The sequence below is a fragment of the Crocodylus porosus genome, unplaced genomic scaffold (genome assembly GCF_001723895.1).
Source record: "Crocodylus porosus isolate Cpor-Errol unplaced genomic scaffold, CroPor_comp1, whole genome shotgun sequence".
NCBI lineage: Eukaryota > Metazoa > Chordata > Crocodylia > Crocodylidae > Crocodylus > Crocodylus porosus.
The window spans coordinates 2,305,408-2,310,766 of record NW_017728948.1 but is presented as its reverse complement, the minus strand read 5'-3'; positions in this window follow the sequence as shown (position 1 = coordinate 2,310,766).

The following is a 5,359-nucleotide window of genomic DNA, read 5'->3' as shown; positions in this document are numbered from 1 at the left end:
TTCCCTAGTTATTTGTCCAAGTTTCCACTTCTTATAAGCTTCCCTTTTGTGACTTAGTTTACTGAAGGGTTCCCTGCTAAGCCAAGCTGCCCTTCTGCCATACTTGTTAGTTTTCCTTTGCATTGGGATGGTTTGTTCCTGCACTCTCAATAAGGCTTCTTTGAAGTCCAGTCAGCTCTCCTGGACTCCTCTCCCCTCAGTCTGGCTTCCCAGGGGATCCTGCCCATCAGTTCCCTGAGCAAGTCAAGGTCTGCTTTTCTGAAGCCCAGGCCTTACTCTGCTGCTCTCCATCCTTCCTTTCCTCAGGATCCTGAACTCAGCCATCTTGTGGTCAGTGCTGCCCAAATTGCCATCCACATTCCCCACCAATTCTGCCCTGTTTGTGAGCAGCAGGGCAACACGAGCATGGCCTCTAGTTGGCCACTCCAGCACTTGCACCAAAATCACGACTAGCCCAGCCATTAGGGTAGTTGCCCCCATCCTCATCCAGAGAGGGCTTGAGTCTACACTGCCCCTTTCCTAACAGAGTCATTTCAATGCCAGGCCAGGGGCTAGACATAGCCTGGAGGACTCCCTAGCCCTACTTCGTGATGTTGTCAAGAGGGGGAGATATGTGGGGCCTGAAAGACAGCAATCCAAAGGGAGTGTGGTTCTGTAGGAGGGCTCGATTCTGACCTTGATTCCTGACTTCTGGGGAGGAAACCACCATGCTCCTGTTTCTCTGTTTCCCATTGGATTTTAAATGCAAGGTGTGAAAAAGCCTTTGGAGATTCAGTGACAAGAACCCAAGCTCCTACCTGCCAAGAGAGTCTGTTTACCTCAAAAATCTAGTTGCTAAATAAAAGATATCACCTCTATCATGAGTTCTGATTCCTTTTGCTTCTAGAGCAATGCAGCTGCAACCTGGGTACCTGGGAAATCAAGTACTCTTTTGAACTGGTGCACCGTGAAGCAGGTTCAACGTTGCATGTAGACACCAAGCATTCCAAGACACTGGTCTGATCAGTCCTCCAGGTATCCCACATTGCATTGCTTCTCAGCCCCCTTCTGGTGTAACTGGCTGCTCTGGTACACAGCCAGAACTCTACTACCCTCTTTTTTCCCCTCTTGTTGGCACTTATTTTTAGAAATGAGCTCTCTTGGTCAATAAAAGGTCCCCCAGGTGGTAGCCGCCCATCCCAGCGATCTTCAAAAAGCGTCTTGACACCCATCTTGCTGGGGTCATCTGATCCCAGTCGTCTTCCCTGCCCAAGTGCAGGAGGGCTGGACCCAATGATCTGTCAGGTCCCTCCCAGCCCCTAACATTTATGAAACTATGTAAGCTATTTAACAGACACCTGTGTCCTCACTCCCTACCCAACCACAGCCCATCATCATGCCTCCCCAGCCTATGGGAGTCCACAAAAACCCATGGGTCCAAACACTCCCCCTCTTCCTGAGCACCCCAAGTCAGGCAAGCAGACTTCAGTCAAGTGTTGGCTACTGAACTTGGTCAAACTCTTGTTTAGGAGGGAAGGGAAAGGAGAATTGTGAAAACACCCCCAGCCACAGCTGGTGCCCTGGCTGGTATCTTTAGCAGAAGAGGCGAGGGTCAAATAAGCCCTGGAGACTGAAACCTCTTAGAAGTATGTGATCATAAAACTGTAATGATCTGGAATATCTGGAAGTGATTTGGATTATCTGAATACGATTGCTTATTCTTCTGCAGCACACGCCTGCCGGGAGTTAGCGTCCAGAGTTAATTGGCTAGGAACTCCTTGAATACTTGCAATCGAAATTCATGCGTCTCCAAAGACCAACTCGAGTTCGTATTTCCGAGACCGGAGGAAGGAAGATAATGAAGTCCAGGCTTTGCCTGAAACCTTTCCAGAGAGAAGCAGTGACCTCATCCTTAGTTGGTCACAGCGGGGAGCCATTAGCTCATGGGCTTGCTCATAGCTACACAAAGGATTCTGGGATTCCCTGGCTAGACGATGATAACATTTCATATTTTATAGCAGAGGAAAGATGGTTTTGAGCCTTGAAGTCAGGGGCAAAGCAAAAAGTGTGTCTATCTTGGTTCTTTGATGGTTCAGTGATGTGCCTACCATGTTAAAATGGATGTCTCTTGGAAATGTCATCCATCAGGGTTATGTGGACTATAACCCTCCATCCGTCAACCGAACGGCAGCACAACGGGCAGCGCTCTTGTCTCCCGGCTTTTACCTGTGTAAGTTGTAGGGCATTCTTGGTGTTTCAATAGTCTGAGGTGAGGGTTGGAAGGGGCTGGTTTTGATTAATGATCACCTGTGAACTCAGTGACTCTAGAGGCCCCTTGCAGTCCTATGCACTTATGAATTAGTCCTGAATTAATGGATGTAAGTAAAAAGAGCTCCCTCTGCATTACTCACTGGCTTTCCAAATAGCATTTGTATAAAGAAAGGCTCCATCTGAACTCTCAAAAATATATATATTAAGCAATTGTCAAGAGATAGGTATCGCATTGTTTGGCTCTCTACTCATCCGCTCTCGTGGATTGGTTAATGACAGAACTAGACGTGCGCTCGATCACTGCACCTCCGTAACGACACAGATCTCTCCCAGACAACAAGCAGCAAATCTCTGGATTTTTAAACCTGCAGTTGCTAAACTTCTCCTGAAACGATAGGTTTCAAAGGATGTTAATTCATCAGAGTGGGCTGGTTGTACAGTTGTACAATAAGAATGATTATTCCCGAGCAAAGAACCCATCACCGTTATTTTTTCTCTCTCTCTCTCTCCAAAATGTTGAATTCTAAAATCAGGGGGTTTGTAACAGTGGTGTGTATTTGCAGCATCTAGTCGTGCACCTCAGGAACTGCAAAGGAGTCGTGTCAATAGGAAAGAGTCAAAATAACCAGCGAGGTTAAATAGCTTTCCTACAGCAAAGGCAGCTAAGAACTGGTAGGTGCTTCTACTCAGGGTGGCTCGTGGGGGGAGAAATTCAACATATTCAGATGCAAATGGGGAAAACAATTTTTTCTCCTTTTGCTCCTACATGCGTCCAGGTTTTTTGGGTTTTTTAAATAAAGCCTTCCTCAATAGCACTGGGTTTTGGTGGGGGATGGTGACTGTGCAGTGCCGATGGGACTTAAACCGGGAGGTTCCTGGCTAGAGGGTCGTGCCCCTGTGCTCAAGATCAGTTTGATTGCTATATTTGGGGCCAGGGAGAAATTTTCCCCCATGCTCAGATGGGCACAGACTGTTGTTCAGGTTTCCACCCTGCCAGCTGCTGAGTTTTCTCAGTCCTCAAAACAACAGCTTTACAGCTCGTGGTGTTAGCCCCATTGCGTGAGAGGACTGGAGAGGGGTCCTCTGCTCCAACCCCCTGCCCAGATACAGGATGCACAGCTCCTAACCCCTCCCAGGTGGATGCCCGTTCAGTCTCTGCTTGCAAACTTCCAGGGAAGGAAGGAGACTCCACGGCCGCCCTGAGCAGCTGGTTTCGCCATCCTGCTGCACCCATAGTCTGGTGCTTTTTGAATTATAGTCAAAGTCTGCTTCTCTTTAGTGTGTAGTTTTTACCAGCTGGATGTCAAGCACGATGTTACCCTTCGTTCACACGAGTCCGTTGTGTTGAAAATGCATCAGCGGGTCATAGACACCCGGGGATCTCAGGTTAACCAGACGCAGTCAACGCTCTTCAGAAACATCGCACCCTTTCTGCAGTGGGTACCAAGACAGGGTTCATCCTGTGTAGTTGGGGCTGGTGCTGCTTGGAGCAGGGGCTGGACTAGATGGGACCTCCTGAGGTCCCTTCCCACCCTCATTCTGTGTCTGTCCATGCATCTCCTAACATGACGTTTGCCCCCTTAGCAAAGAGCTAAGGCTGGTGGGAATAAATTGTTAGGCAGCCCTGCCGGAGCTGCTTGGCCAGCGGGAAGACATCAAGCTAGCCCCATCTCTCCAGCTCCTGATTGCTAGGCAGGGCAGCAGGATCCTTATTTAAACCCATCAGAGGTGTTTTGTGGACTGGCTCGCTCTGATCCTAGCCCGGTTTCTCACTATTGTGATTTGGCTTCCCCACCCTTACCATGATGCCTGCTTCCTGCAGCCTGACCGTGCTTTGTACTGGGGTGAGTTGCATCTCTGGGGAGGTTTCAAGCTGAAGGTCGTGCCCGGGGCTCTGCAGCCTACAACTGCCCATGTCCCTGCAAAGCAGCCAATGTTCAGGTCAAACCGGTGTGGAGCGTATCAGGGCTGGGGAAGGTGACTTGGCTGTGCTCCCACTGGGATTAAAACCCAGAGGCTCCTGGCTAGTAGATCCTGCTCAGGGTTAGACGATCTCTACATTTGGGGTCAGTAAGGATTCACCTTCCTCTGTAACAGGGGGGCATGGCCTTCTGCCTTGGATCCCTCCAATATGTTTAACAACTATTTCCTCTCCTTGAAGTGGTGGGACACTGGCAGGGCCCTCATCCCCTTGCTTTACCTGGGTCATGGATGGTGTTCTTGGTGCTTGGGGGCATCCGCGTGAGGGTTATTTGTGCAGTTTTAAGCATATGTTGTTGGACCCTTGGCTGGGATAGTTCGGTCATGGATGCTAGACTAGATGTGACCTCCGGAGGGCCCTGCAATGTGATTTTTAGGGAAGGGTTATTGCAGATGCTGGTGGGGGAAGAAGGAGTAGTCATGGGGGATGCAAGGCAGGTCTCCAGAGCCCAAGAAGATGCCCTCAGCACTGGGACATGGGCATTGCATGGACCTCACTCTATTTGGCAAGGGACAAGGGTCCCTGTCCAAACCAAAGTGTTAGAGGCAAAGTCAGGTGGGTGACCCCTGGGCCTGGCCGTGATATAAGCCTTTGGGTCAGCCTCTGCCAAGAAGCCATCAGTTCATCTTCCTGGCAAGAGCCCAGCTGCTGTATGAGAGACCAGTTGTGAAGACAACACAAGCAGAAGTCTTGCAATGGCAGGTCTGTGGCAGCTGTATCCCTGGCTGGAAGCGAGGAACTGGCCTGTCCGACTGATCCCAAGCCATGAGGGAACACGCTAAATAAAGCCAAGAAATAATAAATGGAGGAGAGATCGGAGGGCCCGTTCCAGTGTCTTTTACTTAAAAAAAAGCCCCCCACAATGGCTTGCTGAACCACTATCCCCAATGGAAAATGGCAGTGATTCCTCTTGTGTTCAACAGCTGGACCAGGGTATACTGATTTGATAGACCACACTGGGCCATGGTCACCTAACTATGCAAGCAAACCTTAAGCTTGACTGCCTTTATAGTGCAGAACTCATGGTATAGGTGATAACTTTTATTAGACCAACTAAATATTTGCAAAAAATATATATCTTTATTTGAAAGCTTTTGGGCATGCACACCCTTCTTCAGGCATAGGAGA